Source organism: Capricornis sumatraensis, chromosome 19 (assembly GCF_032405125.1).
Source record: "Capricornis sumatraensis isolate serow.1 chromosome 19, serow.2, whole genome shotgun sequence".
Taxonomy (NCBI): Eukaryota; Metazoa; Chordata; class Mammalia; order Artiodactyla; family Bovidae; genus Capricornis; species Capricornis sumatraensis.
Genome location: NC_091087.1, coordinates 26,236,365 through 26,251,050, shown reverse-complemented (window position 1 = coordinate 26,251,050; position 14,686 = coordinate 26,236,365).

The following is a 14,686-nucleotide window of genomic DNA, read 5'->3' as shown; positions in this document are numbered from 1 at the left end:
CACTCAGACTCACATCCATCCAGCCATCTCATCCTCTGTCAGCCCCTTCTCCTCCTACCCCCAATCCCTCCCAGCATCAAAGTCTTTTCCAATGAGTCAACTCTTCGCATGAGGTAGCCACAGTACTGGAGTTTCAGCTTTAGCATCATTGCTTCCAAAGAAATCCCAAGGCTGATCTCCTTCAGAATGGACTGGTTGGATCTCCTTGCAGTCCAAGGGACTCTCAAAAGTCTTCTCCAACACCACAGTTCAAAAGCATCAATTCTTCGGCGCTCTGCCTTCTTCACAGTCCAACTCTCACATCCATACATGACCACAGGAAAAACCATAGCCTTGACTAGATGGACCTTAGTCGGCAAAGTAATGTCTCTGCTTTTGAATATGCTATCTAGGTTGGTCATAACTTTTCTTCCAAGGAGTAAGCGTCTTTTAATTTCATGGCTGCAGTCACCATCTGCAGTGATTTGGAGCCCCAAAAAATAAAGTCTGACACTGTTTCCACTGTTTCCCCATCTATTTCCCATGAAGTGATGGGACCAGATGCCATGATCTTCGTTTTCTGAATGTTGAGTTTTAAGCCAACTTTTTCACTCTCCTCTTTCACTTTCATCAAGAGGCTTTTTAGTTCCTCTTCACTTTCTGCCATAAGGGTGGTGTCATCTGCATATCTGAGGTTATTGATATTTCTCCCGGCAATCTTGATTCCAGCTTGTGTTTCTTCCAGTCCAGCATTTCTCATGATGTACTCTGCATAGAGAAGTTCGATAAGCAGGGTGACAATATACAGCCTTGACTTACTCCTTTTCCTATTTGGAACCAGTCAGTTTTTCCATGTCCAGTTCTAAGTGTTGCTTCCTGACCTGCATACAGATTTCTCAAGAGGCAGGTCAGGTGGTCTGGTATTCCCATCTCTTTCAGAATTTTCCACAGTTTATTGCGATCCACACAGTCAAAGGCTTTGGCATAGTCAATAAAGCAGAAATAGATGTTTTCTGGAACTCTCTTGCTTCGGATATTGGCAATTTGATCTCCGGTTCCTCTGCCTTTTCTAAAACCAGCTTGAACATCAGGAAGTTCAGGGTTCACATATTGCTGAAGGAAAGTTATGACCAACCTAAACAACATATTAAAAAGCAAAGACATTACTTTGCCAACAAAGGTCCATCTAGTCAAGGCTATGGTTTTTCCAGTAGTCATGTATGGATGTGAGAGTTGGACTATAAAGAAAGCTGAGCACCAAAGAATTGATGCTTTTGAACTGTGGTGTTGGAAAAGACTCTTGAGAGTCCCTTGGACTGCAAGGAGATCCAACCAGTCCATCCTAAAGGAGATCAGTCCTAGGTGTTCGTTGAAAGGACTGATGCTAAAGCTGAAACTCCAATACTTTGGCCACCTGATGCAAAGAGCTGACTCATTGGAAAGGACCCTGATACTGGGAAAGATTGAGGGCAGAAGGAGAAGGGAATGATAGAGGATGAGATGGTTGGATGGCATCACCGACTCAATGGACATGGGTTTGGGTAGACTCAGGCAGTTGGTGATGGACAGGGAGGCCTGGTGTGCTGCGGTTCATGGGGTTGCAAAGAGTCGGACATGACTGAGCAACTGAACTGAACTGAACTGAGACTTTTTTTTTTTTGTAAGTCTTTACTGAATTTGCTACAATATTGCTTCTGTTTTATATTTGTTGGATTTTTTGGCCATCAAGCATATGGGATCCCAGCTCACTGACCAAGAATTGAATCCATACTCCCCAAGTAGGAAGGTCAAATCTTAGCCACTGGACCACAAAGGAAGTCCCGAATAGACTTTATTTTAAAAAATAGTTTTGGGGACTTCTCTCATGGTCTAGTGGCTAAGACTCTGAGCTCCCAATGCAGGAGACCCAAGTTCAATCCCTGGTCAGGGAACAAGATCTCACATGCTGCAACTAAGACCTAGTGCAGCCAAATAAATAAAAATAAAAAATAATTTTGGATTCACAGCAAAATTGGACAGACAGTACAGAAAATTCTCATTTACCCATCACCCTAACACATGCAGGGTTGGTTTGTTGTTGTTTTTTTGCTAGTTTTATCTACCACCTGCCACATGGTAAGAGAAGGTTTTCCTTCAGACTCTCCTTACCAGAGAAGGTTCAGAGGACTGAGTTAAGGCGGGGGGGGGGGGGGGGGGGCGGGGGGGGGTTCATCTTTCTTTCCATTATGGTTTATCACAGGACATTTTTTAAAAGACTTATTTAATACTTATTTTGGCTGTGGTGGGTCTTTGTTGCTGCATGAAGTCAAGCAGGAGCTACTCTTTGTTGTGGTGTGCAGGCTTCTCATTGCAGTGGCTCCTCTTGTTTCAGAGCACAGGCTCTAGGCACTGAGGCTTCAGTAGTTGCAGCTCGTGGGCTCAGTAGCTGTGGCTGGAGGGTTCTAGAATGCTGGCTCAGTAGTTGCGTAGGCTTAGCTCCTCCACGGCATATGGGATCTTCCAAGACCAGGGATTGAACCAGTGTCCCTTGCATTGCAAGACAGATTCTTAACCACTGGACCTTCAGGGAAGCCCTATCATAGGATATCTAAAATAGTTCCCCATGCTACACAATAGGATCTTATTGTTTATTCATTCTATATATAATAGTTTATATCTGCTAATCCCAACTCCTAACCCAACCTTCTCCTCCCCTCCTCCCCCTTAGCAATCACAAGTCTGTTCTCTGTGTCTATGAGTCTGTTTCTGTTTTGTAAATAAGTTCATCTGTGGCATATCTTAGAATCCATGTATAAGTGACATGTATCTGTCTTTCTCGTTCTGACCTACTTTGCTTGGTATGATGATCTACAGGTCCAGCCATGTTGCTGGCATTATTTCATTCTTTTCATGGCTGAGTGATAGTCCGTATACATGTGCCCCATCGTCTTTATCCATTTCTCTGTTGACGGATATTTAGATTGTTTCCATTTCTGGGCTATTGTGAACTATGTCTTGTCTATTGGGCTGCTATGAACATAGAGGTGCATCTATCTTTTCAAATTATAGTTTCGTTTGGATATATGCCCTGGTGACTTAGATGGTAAAGCATCTGCCTGCAATGCAGAAGACCTGGGTTCAATCCCTGGGTCAGGAAGATCCCTTGGGGAAGGATATGGCAACCTACTCCAGTACTCTTGCCTGGAAAATTCCATGGATGGAGAAGCCTGGTAGGCTACAGTCCATGGGGTCGCAGAGTCAGACACGACTGAGTGACTTCACTTTCTTTCACTTTGGATGTATGCCCAGGAGTGTGATTGCCGGATCATTGCTGTTGCTGCTGTTTAGTCGCTAAGTTGTGTCCAGCTGTTGTGATGGACATGTTGGATGGAACCCATGTCTCCTGCATTGCCAGGCAGATTCTTTACTGCTGAGCCACCAGGGAAGCCCTTGCTGGATCATATGGTAATTCTATCTTTAGTTTTTTGAGGAATTTCGATACTGCTTTCCATAGCGGTTGCACCAGTTTACATCCGCACCATGAGTTAACATTTTTGAGACTAGATCTCATCAGCATAATCCCTCTGAGGGAAAGGTGAAAGCTTGTGGCTGCAACCTGGGTGTTCCTGAGATTCCCCTCAAGGCCTGAGGTAGCTCAGGCTCTAAGGACTCCAACACTGTCACTTTATTTTCCCACCCAGTGCTGCCTGTGTGTAAAGTCTGGGTAATGTGTTTAGAATGCCCCAGGGCCAGGCCTCCTGGCTAGCTTCTGATTGATAACCCAGATGAAGTTTGTTTAGAAGATCTAAGTTCCCACACTCAATAGTTCCATGAGGACAAACTATGGTGAAATTCAACGGTTTAGCCTTTTCTGTTATCAGTAAAGCTTCCTGCTGGCTGGTTGAACAAGAACCCTGTCTGTGATTTGGACTGCTTCCTTAAACTTACTTGTGAAGCTGTCTGTGGTCAAATCACAGGGTGCTTTTATGTCCAGGACAATCTTGGTTTTATGCCTGCTGTCCCAGTAGAATTTTAACCGTGTTGTTATCCCCCAAATCTTGGCTTTCTCTGCCCACTGAAGCCAAATTCAACAATTACAGAGACAGAGTTTGGAGGAAAAAGAAAGGTGGCCTCAACTCTCAGCCAGTGGAGAGGAGTATGCAGCAGGCTAGGGTCTCGAGAACTGTGCTCCCTGCCCCAAGGGAACCAAGGGACTTTCTATAGCCTGGGGCTCTGGTCTTTAGATAGATGATGAGGCTCAAAGTAATGAAGGTTTGCATTTTTTTGTTCTTGCTTTGTTTCAAAACTCTTATCTGGCATCAGGTAGCCCAGAAATCGAGTCTGGCAGTCCAGTGTAGCCTAGTAATTGGGTCTGTTTGTCTCTGGATTTTTGTACTGTGGCTTTCTGGCTAAAAATGCAAAAAGATAAAAAAAAAACTACAAAAGGTGGTCCCAGGTAAAGGTGAGCACCAGGTACAGGATGCAATTAGCGCAGAGTTAAAGGATAACAGATGCAGAATGTCAGTCATGCTGAGTTAAATGCAGGATGTAAATTACATAGTGTCAGGTTAGTTTTGAGAAAAGCAAATTTAGTTACAGACCACAGATTAGGAATAGTTAAAGTGAAAACTAAGAATGATCAAGCCTGCTCACTGTTCTCTTTATCTTCTTTGTTCTCAGAAAGGGAAAGAAAAGAAAGAAAAACTCATTCCCACTTTTTCCTTTTCACTGCAACTGTGTCCCCTGTTCACTCTCAAATGGTCTCAATTTGAATGATAAATAGTGTGGTGACACTTGTACTTACATACGTAGGACCCAGGACTGTAAATGTTTATGTAACACACACACACACACACACGCACACAGATAAAAAGCTGTTTCAGCGTTATAATCAGATACATAATCAGAGTGATTAATACAGGTGATTGGCTAAAGATGACTCCTTAGTCCCTGTGCATTCCTTTTCTTGACGTCATCCTTAATTACAGTAATAAAAATTGAGTTGTTCATGCTGCTAACTCCAAAGGAGTCAGTAAAACTTGTGCATTAAGTAAGTGCTTTACAAGCCTTTCCTGAATAATTTCATGTTCTTGAGCTATTTTTAAGCTGTTTACATCCTGCCAGAGATCCCTATATGGTTTCACCATATATTGGATTTAATAACAGAGCAAATATTTTTACCGAGCAAGACATTTAGTATTACAGAAAGAGAATCAGAGAGCCCAGTCCTGTGTAGGCCAAAGGGGAAATACTTGGAGAGCTCACTAAAAAGGACTGAGTAGTGAGTGATAAAGTATAATCGATATCATGAGCAATTATTCCACAGAGGGGACAATTACTTCTGATTTTGATTCTTAGAGATATGAACTGGGGCTTGAAGGTCTGTGGGCTGAGGTCAGGGTGAGGGTGTCATGGCACTCGGGGAGTGGGGAGGACACGGGGACAGAGGCCTCTAAGTGGAAGAATGCAATTTGATTTTTCCAGAGCAGAGTCCAAGTGGAAAATCAATAGGAGAGAAGGTGAAGAGAGAGAACGGGCCAGGGACAGAGGCTGGTTACTCTTTCATCGAAGTTGATGGCTTCATCTTCTCTGCCTGAGGATTTGGTTATCCTAGTTCAGCGCAAGTCACACCTCAGGCATCCTAAACTCCAGGCACCTGCATGTCGCCTTGATCATGTTGACCCTGTCTCTCTGTCTTTTTAAAACTTATTATTTTGTATTGGTGTATTTCCAGTTAACAATACTGTGATTGTTCCAGGTGAACAGTGAAGGGACTCAGCCATACATATACATATACCCATTCTCCCCCAAACTCCCCTCCCATCCAGGCTGCCACATACACGGAGCAGAGTTCCCTGTGCTGCACAGTAGGTCCTTGTTTGTTATCCATTTTAGATACAGCAGTGAGTACATGTGTGGGGATCGAACCTAGGTGACCTGCATTGGGAACATGGCGTCTTAGCCACTGGACCACCAGGGAAGTCCCTGAACATTTTTTAGATAAGAAGCTTTAAAAAAAGAAGAAGAAGAAGAAAACTAACACTCAATGCCCTGGCAAAGAAACTGATTCTATGGGTTCATATTTTTAAGTTTGTATTTCCATTGAGAGAGAGAGACAGGAGAGAGCAGGCGCGTGGTCACAGAGGTCAAGCGGGGAGGGGGTGGTCTCGCAGTGCCCACTGCCCTAGTTCTAGCTCTGCCCCTGCTGCTCCACTGGACGGGCTCTGACAGGGTCACTATTGCCCCCATTTACTGCCACGTCTTGCAGTCAGCTTTCAGACACCCTTTCTCGACTTCTTGGTAGCCTGGGACTCTGGTGGTAGGCACCCCTGTTTTCCCTACATTCCCTGTTAGCGTGTATTGTGGACTCTTCTTCCCGTGTCTGACTCTTCAGCCACAGTTCTGTCCTCAGCCTTCTGTTTTTCTCTCCCATATACTCTTTCCAAGTGTTTCATCCTCTTCTAGTAGCTTAAGTGGCTGCCAGGCTGTCTTTCAAAATGCACTCCTAATCAACTGATTCCCTTGTTAAAATAAAACCCAGGAATGGCTTCCATTACCTGAGTGATAACATTCAAACTCTTCCTGGAGGCACAGGAGGTTTTTCTCAGCATCTCTTCGCACCTCCACCTCCTAACCACCTTCCATCCCAAGCCTTTCCTCCTCCCATTCCCCTTCATAGCTCCATGTCACCCAGTTACATCATCACTGTATCTGGAATGTGCCATGCTATTTCTTGCTCCCACACCTTTGACCTCAGCTGGAAGACCTATCTATACCCTTCTCCACCTGGAAAACCTTATTCATCCTTTGGGACACTGCTTGGAGGTCACTTCATTCATAAAGCCTTCTCTCACCTTCCTGTGGAGTTCATGCATTCATTCAATCATTCATTCATTCATTAAAAAAAAATTTATGTTCAAGACCCTGAACTAAGTTTGAGTGCTGAGGTCAAGAATCCTCACAGTTCACACTTTATATCATAGTTCTTATCTCATCAATACTATTGACCTATTTACATTAATAGCTACTTCTATAGACACACCTTGAGGGCAAGAATGATGACTTATTCATCTTTGAACCCCAATGATAGAAGGTACTAAATATGTTTGTTCAATTGAATTAAAGGAGAATGATTACTGAGAAAAGCCCTTTGGGGTTGACCATTCAAATGCTTTTGATAATCTTTGGATGTCTGCATGGTCAAATTTAGGGTCAGGGATGGAGAGAATGAGTTCCTCCTCCCCAGGGGTTAAGGAGAACCTAGGAATTGATCCAGCTGTAGCCACATGCTTGAGAAGTACATTCATGAGAAAGGGTAGGAAATAGGATGGCAGCAAGATTGAGTGATGAGGGTGTTCAGAGGACTTTAAAAGACATAGGGAAAGCCCATGGGAAATAGACTTCAGATGCTGGTGAGGGACTTCCCTAGGGGTCCAGAGTTTATGACTCCACCTTCTAATGCAGGGATACAAGTTTGATTCCTGGTTGGGAAACTAAGGTCTCCCATGCTTCGCAGTGAGGCCAAAAATTAAAAAAAAAAAGATGCTTTTGAGTGGGGTCAATGACAGAAGCCATCCTAAAGGAGATCAGTCCTGGGTGTTCACTGGGAGGACTGATGCTGAAGCTGAAACTCCAATACTTTGGCCACCTGATTGCGAAGAGATGACTCATTGGAAAGGACCCTGATGCTGGGAAAGATTGAGGGCAGGAGGAGAAGGGGACGACAGAGCATGAGATGGCTGGATGGCATCATCGACTTGATGGAAATGGGTTTGGGTGGAGTCCGGGAGTTGGTGATGGACAGGGAGGCCTGGTGTGCTGTGGTTCGTGGGGTCGCAAAGAGTCGGACACGACTGAGCGACTGAAATGAACTGAACTGAATGACAGAAGCACAGAGTCAAAGGGGGGAAAGGAAAGCAGACTAGATGGATCTTGCACAGGCCTGGAGATAACCCTTGGTCTAAGGTGGAAGGGAAGGAAGAAATCAATAGAAAAAGAACAAGTAATAGCAATTGCTTGTAATACCTCCCTTGTACCAGGTCCTTTACATTTTAATTTCACTTAATCCCCACACACTCTTCATTTTCAGATGAGGAGCATGGCTCAAAGCAGCAATCCCCAGTCTTTTTGGCACCAGAGACTGGTTTCATGGAAAATATTTTTTCCATGGACTGGGGGTGGGAGCAATGGTTTCAGGATGATTCAAGCACATCACCTTTATTGTTCACTCTATTATTATTACATTAGCTCCATCTCAGATCACCAGGTATTAGATCCTGGAGGTTGGGGATGCCTGGCTCAAAGCATCTCAGTGACTCTCCCCTCTGGCTACATCAGAATCACCTAAACTGTGACTCTAGGTATTCCAGCTTCTCTGACTTCATTTGATCTGGGATAAGACACTGGCGTCTAAATTTTTTAAGCTCCTCAAGTGACTCTAATGTATAGTCAGAGTGGAGTACCATGTAAGGAATTTGCTGGAGATGGTTCACTTGCTGGGATGGAATTTGACTCTGATCAGCCTGATTCCAAAGCCAGAATGCTTTCCCCTAGGGCAGCGATTCTCATTGTGAGGCCCCTGAATCTCTTCTAGAAAGTGGGGGCCCTACTTACCTGTTAACCTACTAAATCAGAGACTCTGGGGGTGGAGGCTTAGCGATCTGGTAAAGCCAGCCCTCTCGTAGCTCTGGTGCACAATCCAATGGGAGAACCACTGCTTACTTGCCTGAGTGGTAAGTTGCTCAGTTGTGTCTGACTCTTTGTGACCCCATGGACTATAACCTGCCAGGCTCCTCTGTCCATGGGGATTCTCCAGGCAAGAACACTGGAGTGGGTTGCCATGCCCTTCTCCTGCGAAATCTTCCCGACCCAGGGATCGAACCCACATCTCTTATATCTCCTACATTGGCAGACAGGTTCTTTAACACTGAGCCATCAGGGAAGCCCCCAAAGCCTTGCTACTCAAAGCAAAGTTGTGACCTACACGTGCACAGCATCAGCAGCTTCTGGGAATGTGTTAGAAATGTGGGGCCTCAGGTCCTACCCCAGACCCACTGATCCAGTCTCTGGTTTTGGCATGTTCCCGTCTTTTTTGCATGTGCTCTATTTTTATTTATTTACCTTATTAGTCACTTCTTTATCTAAAGTTATTTTTGGGTCTTCGTTGCTGCTCACGGGCTTTCTTTAGTTGCTATGCTCAGGCTTTTCAGCGTGACAGCTTCTCTGGTTGTGGAGCATGGGCTCTAGGGCATGCAGCCTTCAGTAGCGGCAGCATTTGGGCTCAGTAGTTATGGCACCTGGGCTTAGTTGCCCCACGGCATTGCGGAGTGTGGAATCTTCCCATATCAGGGATAGAACACCAACCCTGTATCCCCTGCATTGGTGGGCAGAATCTTAACCACTGAACCACCAAGGAAGCCCCTGTGTGTGCTTTAAAATTTGAGATCAGTAGATCCCAAACCTGGTTGACAGTCAGAATTAAATAGGGAGTTTTGTTTCTTTGTTTTTTTAAAGTATAAATTCCCTAGGTATCCCAAGTTTCTAGTTCATTAGGTCTGAGGTCATACCTAGCTCCTTTTTTTAAAGCTCCCCATAAGTGTGATGATCAGTTAAATTTGATGACCACTCTCCTCTACAATGCTGCCTTCCTGAAGAAAAGAAAAATTTCTGAGTATACTCCTTGTTCCCAGGTACCTCAGAAGATGTTTTCCTCACAACGAGGTTGCCAGATTTAGCAGATGAAATTATAGAATGCCCAGTTCAACTTGAATTTCAGATAAAGAGTAAATACACTTTTAGTATGTGTGTCCCAAATATTGCATGTATTATGTAATTAAAATTATTTTCAATAGTAAAAAATTTTAATTTAGTGAATTTACTAGGAAAAAATTTTAATTTGATAAATTTAAATTCAGTCAAAATTGTTTAGAAATTATTGTTTACCTGAAGTTCAGATTGAATTGGGCATTCTGTATTTTGTTCGACAACCCTACTCACAACAGTAGCAGAGTTTCAGGAAAAAATTTGGCATAACTTTAGGGAGGGGAGGAAGAGACAGAGTCCGCCAGAACATCAACAAGAAGTGGATGAATGAATGGCTGGATGTCAGAAACCCCATCATCAGTTATCTCAGTTTGCTTAAGCTAAGATATGCCTGAGGCTGCAGTGAGAAACAGCTGTCACATAGCCACAGCTCACAACCACACAGATTTCTTTCTTGTTCATGTTGCGTGTCCATAGACGTCAGCTGCATCTCCTTTTCATTCTGTGATCAAGTCTCATGGGAACCTTCTCATGGGGATATTTGTGGTTTCACAAAAAAGGAGAAAAAGGGAGTGGTTGGCCAGGTAGTTATTTGTAAAGCTACAGTGATCAAATATCCCACTTTGCCCAGATGGGGGGTTTCTTGGAACACAGAGCTTCAGTGCCAAAACCACAATGGTTCTGGGCAAATTGAAATAGTTAGTCACCCTGGTAAAGCTTCTGTTTGAAAGTGGCACATTTACTGGTGTTCACATTCCACTGGCCAAAAAAGGTCACATGACCAAGTTTGTCATCAATAGGGTGAACGTTCACAAAGCCTCCAGTAGCCAGGGACCCATAGAGGAGGGAATGACTATTCTGAACATTAATATAGTCTACCACAGAAAGCAAGTTGAAAACCTCACAAGCTCCAGGAGGACATACACTCTCTCTAAGAAGAACCTCCAAGATGGCAGAGGCAAGAACTATGAAGGACAATGGCCTGATGAATCCCCACTTCCCCTGAGAGCAGGACTAAGAGCTAATCAAGAAACATTCCCTCTACCTAGGGTTCCATGTCAGCCCAGCAGAATTTCAAGATTTCTATAGACCAGTGACTACCACGTCACCCATTCTTTCCTTTCTAAATGAAATACTTACTGGGAGTGTCCAAGCTCTGTTCTCCGTTTGTCCATTGGGAGTATAGAGGGATGATAACTTGTCTTTTATGGTCTGGATCTCCCCATCAATTGGAGCTACATCTAGACCTGATGTATCGGGTTGGCCCAAAAGTTCATTTGAGTTTTTATGGGAAAACCTAAATGAACTTTTTGGCCAACCACAATAGCAACACTCATGAAATCCTTGATTCAAAGTCTGGTGCCTTGTTTAGATGGGAATTTAGGTTGTTGCCTGTGAGAGGAATGAATTTACTTTGCAAAAAAACAGGGAAATAAATATCTGTGACCAAAGGGGATACTGGGGTAGATTGTATTATTATCCAAAATGTCTGTTGCTCCTCTATGGCTACTCCCTTTGGGGTCCCTGTCTACTTGAGGGTTGTATTTTCATCCCCACTGACCTTAGGCTTGGGCACGTGACTTTCTTTGGCCAATAAAATGTGAGTAGAACCGCCAGATGTTGCTTCTGAGCAAGAGTTTGAAGAGCCTGCTCATGGCCCACCATTTTCTTTTTTCCTTCTGCCACTAAGCTAGTGATATTCCAGGTAGAAACTGCTTTTTCAGCCTAGATCCCACAGCAAAGTTGCAGCCAACTCTCAACATATATGTAGTATGTTTGTAGTATTAAGTCAATGAGATCTAGGTGATGTTTGTTACCACAGCATAACCAGGCCAATCCTGCCTGATACAAGAGGGAATGAACAAGATTATGTAAGTATCATTCTATTTTTATAAAGTTTGCAAACAGGCAAAACTAAACAGTATAATATTTAGGAATAAACCTGGAGTGGCAAAATTATAAAGAAAAGAAGAGTATAATTAACACCAAATTCATGAGAGTGGTGACCTTGGGTTGATGTAAGGGAGACGGACATGATTGGAGAGTTCCAGACTCTTCATATATTTACTCTTCTGTGTGTGGATTAGGCAATTTAAAGAAAAAGAAAGGGAAAGCTTGGCAGATTATGTTTTCCAAAGATGGACACAATAATTCCTGTTTAAGTAAATATTCTTTTAGAACTCACTACTCTCCCTGTCTTGAACCCGGGCAACTGTTTGACTGCCTCAGTCAATATGATATGGCAGAAAAAGGCCATGTAACTTCTTTTATTTATTTATTGCCATACCCTGTGGGGCATGTGGGATCTTCGTTCCTCAACCAGGGACCAAACCTGTGCCCCATGCAGTGGAAGCATGGAGTCTTAACCACTGGAAAACCCAGGGAAGTCCTGAGGCTCTGTAACTTCTAAGGCTGGATTATGAAAGCAGCACGCACTGTACTTTGCCTTCTTGGACACTTTCTCTTGCATCCCAGCTACAGGCTAGTTTGAGGAAACCCACACTAGTCCATGTGGAGAGACGATGTGTAGGTGTTTGGGCTGACAGCTCAGCTGAGGTTCCAGACAACAGTCAGCATCAAACAACCAGATGTGAGTAAAAATGCCTCCAGATGATCCCAGCCCCCAACCATCACAGCCTTTAAGTCTTCCCAGGTAAGACTCCAGACATCAGGGAGCATAGATAAGCCACCCCTGTTAGATCCTGTCTCATTTTCTGACCCAGAGTTCATAAAACATAATAATGCTTGTTTTGGGGACATTGAGTTTGTTATGTAACAGCAGATAACTTAGAACAGTTTTCTAAAAATACGCATTTTAAAACTGTTCCAGGGATCTACTATTTAAAAATCTCTCCACAGGCCCTTTTAAGTGAGTTTGCGGATATTAGATGGTAGGTGGTCCACAGAAGGACATGGAGGGGTCCTGACAGGAAAGGTCCTGCAGGGGAAGAAGTCTAGGCTCATAGTCTTTGCAAAAGAAATTCTCCCTTATTCCTTGGTAAAGGAAGTAGTTTATTCAGTATTTATGGCAAGAGTTCCACTGAACCCTGGTTCTTTCACTCACTCAATCATTCATTCACAAATTCATTCATTCATTCATCAAACAATTGCTGGTCAGTTCCTAATGGCTCAGCTGGTAAAGAACCTGCCTTGCAAGGCAGGAGACCCGGGTCCAATCTCTGGGTTGGGAAGACCCCATGGAGAAGGGAATGGCAACCCACTCTATTATTCTTGCCAGGAGAATTCCATGGACAGAGGAGCCTGGCAGGCTACTGTCTATGAGATCGTAAAGAGTCGGACATGACTAAGCAACTAACACTTTTTAGTGAGCTTCAGGCTTGAATGTGGAGCTCAGTAAGTCAGGGTCCCTGGTCCAGAAAGGAAGGCCAGGAATCCAGATACCTGTAGCACTCTTTTTCTTTCTTTAATCCTGTAGGCTTATATTTAGGTTCTAGTTTTGGGGCATGGAGGATACATACTCATAATAAAATTATAGAGAAAAGCATGGGAATGATTAATGTAAAATCAGGATAGGAGTACCTCTAGGAGGATGCCAGACTGATAAGTGCCCCCTGGGCAGGGCCTCCAGGGGGCTTCTAAGGTTGTGATAATGCTCTGTTTCTTAAGCACCAAGTGAGTTCATTTTATTAATATCTTTTAAGCTTTATATATATGTGTATATATATCTCATATCCTCTCATGTGTGATATATTTATCAGTAAAAATTTGTAAAGAGTGTTCATCACTAAGAGGTTTATGAAGTACATATTTGGAAACAAAATCAAGTTTTGTGTCAGCAGTCCAGTTAACATAAAATATCCACTTAATGAAATGTGAACAAGCCATTAAAATAATAACATAATCTTACCTTATTGAAATGAAATCATATCCGTGATATATTAAATGAGCAAGCTAACTTAGGACTTCCTTGGCAGTCCAGTGGATAACATTCTGAACTTCAGGGCAGGGGGTATGGGTTTGATCCCTGGTCAGGAAATCAAGATCCCACAAGCCGACCAGAAACTTAAACTATATATGCCAAGTGTCTACTGACAGATGAATGAGTCAACAAGATTTGGTATATAAAGGAACATTATTCAACCTTAAAAAGAAGGAAACTCCGACACGCACTATAATAGATAAACCTGGAAGATACTCTGCTCCGTGAAATAAACCAGTCACAGAAGAACAAATACTGTAAGACTCCATTCTCATGAGATATTTAGAGAAGTCAAATTCATAGACAGAAAGAAGAATGGTGGTGCCAGAGGCTGGGGTTTGTGGTGGAGGGGATTGGGGAGTTAATGTTTAATGTGTCCGGAATTTTAGTTGGAGAAGATGAGAAAGTTCTAGAGATAAACGGTGGTAATAGTTGCACAACAATGTGACTGTGCGGTTAAAAATGGTTAAAATGGTAAATTTTATGTTTATTTTATCATGAAAAGAAATGGCTATATGTTAATATATAATACAATAACCTCTGTGTGTGTTCTTGTAAGACAGAGAAAGAGAGGGAAAGAGAGGGAACATGTATAGGGGAAAATCTGACAGGAATTATATCAATATGTCTACAGTGGTTATCTTTTGGTGTTCAGGTTCAGATTATCTTTATTTTCTCGCTTATACTTCATGCTTTTCTATATACTATAGTTTTTTTACTCCGAGTTAATTTTGTATGTGTAGTCAGAACACAATAAACCTGATTTAAAAGAAAGAAATTCCATGTTCTATCAAAAGTGGCAATTGTTGGCAAGACAATCTTGAGGAAAAGGGCAAAGCAGAAGGTATAACCCTCCCAGATTTCAAACAATACTACAAAGCTGTAGTAATCAAAAGAGCATGGTATTGGCACAAAAACAGATGTATGGACCGTTGGAACAGAATAGAGAGCCCAGAAATAAAGAAAATATGGTCAATTAATCTTCAACAAAGGAGGCAAGAATATACAAAGGAGAAAAGACAATCT